The sequence below is a fragment of the Myotis brandtii genome, unplaced genomic scaffold, assembly GCF_000412655.1.
Source record: "Myotis brandtii unplaced genomic scaffold, ASM41265v1 scaffold157, whole genome shotgun sequence".
Classification (NCBI taxonomy): Eukaryota; Metazoa; Chordata; class Mammalia; order Chiroptera; family Vespertilionidae; genus Myotis; species Myotis brandtii.
This window is the reverse complement of record NW_005355708.1, coordinates 3,704,419-3,706,194: the sequence shown is the minus strand read 5'-3', so window position 1 is coordinate 3,706,194 and position 1,776 is coordinate 3,704,419.

Genomic DNA, 1,776 nt, shown 5'->3' with positions numbered 1-1,776 from the left:
AAAAACTTCCCGGACTAGAACAGCCCCCTCGATTCAGTTCCATTGGAAGTAGAGTTTAGTGGGACCCCTGGGGATCAAGATATGAAAAGCTGCATAGACTCAGAGCATATGTCAAGGGGGACTGAGAAACACCCCTAAATTCCTTGCAAGGGGTTGAGGCAAGATGCCGGAAGGAAATCCCACCAGCCACGGAACCCCATGCACATGGGCTCAAGTCCAGGAGGGTAGGGAGCCCCCCACTACCTGTTGGTCCTTAGACCAGACACTAACCTCTCTGGACTTCAATTTCCTCCCAGATCCACCGGATGGGAGGGTACCCTTTGGGAGAGGGGTCAGTGTTCGGACTGAGGACCACAGCTCCCATCTCTCCCGGCTGCTGCCCTGCACAAACAGGAAATGTGGGCAAGGGGCTCAGGGCAGCCTCCAAGATGGCTCAAGAAGGTGGGCCTTCGAAGGTTGCACAGCCTGGGCGCTTTCTCCCTTCCACCATTCCAAACTTCTCCCGGTGTCTGGAAAGTGCCAGGCTGGCCCTTACCTCCACGCCTCTGCCCTCCCCACCACCCATTCCACCACCGCCTCCATACCGCCACTTATTTCCCATTCCACTGCGTCTTCTAATCCTGTCCCTGGTCCTCATCCACGTCCACATTGTGCATCCCCGCACTGAGCTCCTTAGCCTGAACTCGCCTATCACAGCCCTCAGCTGGACGTGGTTTCTGTTCACATGTGTGTCCCTGGTGGGTGGCGAGGTCCACATTTGGCTCATTTATTTCCACCTCTCCCACTGGATTTGATCACAACAGTGTTGGTTTGGGGGGGGGATTATTTTTATATTTACTCACACCCGGGGAACATACATTGGAAACTTCAGAGGCCCAGAGAATACCAGAAGGGGATCCTGTTATGAGCTCTAATGAAGAGGATGCTCTGAGAAAATCTCCTCTCCCGCCACACACACACACACACACACACACACACACCACACACACAAAACACTCTCTCTCTCTCTCTCTCTCTCTCACACACACACACACACACACACACACACATACACACACAGTGTTTTTGCTCCTCATACATGACTATTGGCTGTGGGGTTTGAATTTTCTTTTGTTTTCTTTGTATTTATTCCAGGTATCCATCAGGGCTGACAGAAGTTCCCTTGGGAAATCTCAGAATGTTCTAGTCATGCTGAAGGGAATGGAGGGAAGGGATGTGGTTGGTTCATCTTTGGCCCTGAGAGAAAGGAGAGCTGTCTGGCCCTGTAGCTGAGGGCATGGTGACAGCAGAAATGAGTGTGAGACCCCAGGGATTTCCATGGCTCAGAAAGTCTGTGGGCACCATCTTCGCACGTGTCCTCATTCCTTCATGTCCCTCCATTTGTTCCACACACTGGGGACCTCAAGCGAGAACATGTAGGCTCAGAGACAAGAAATAACTGGGAAATAGACACATTGTTCTCTGTGTCTTCTTGCTTCCTGAGAAGAGGATGTCCAGAGCTTGCCTGCTCTTGGGATACGTTCATCTCTGCCCTCAGCCGGTGCTCTGTGATGACTTCAGTGGGCATGCGACTGTCAGGGTGGGCTTGAGAGTGAGACCCATCCAGATCCTTTGTCAGCTGAGTTCTGGCATCTGTCTGAGCCTCAGATCCATCTGAAGACTTCCGAGTGTCAGAACCGGAGTGTTGGGCCAGAGAGACCTTAGTGACCATCCTGTCCAACACCCTCATTCCTGCCTTAGTTATGCAGCCACGCATGCCTTTAACAAGCTCAGACC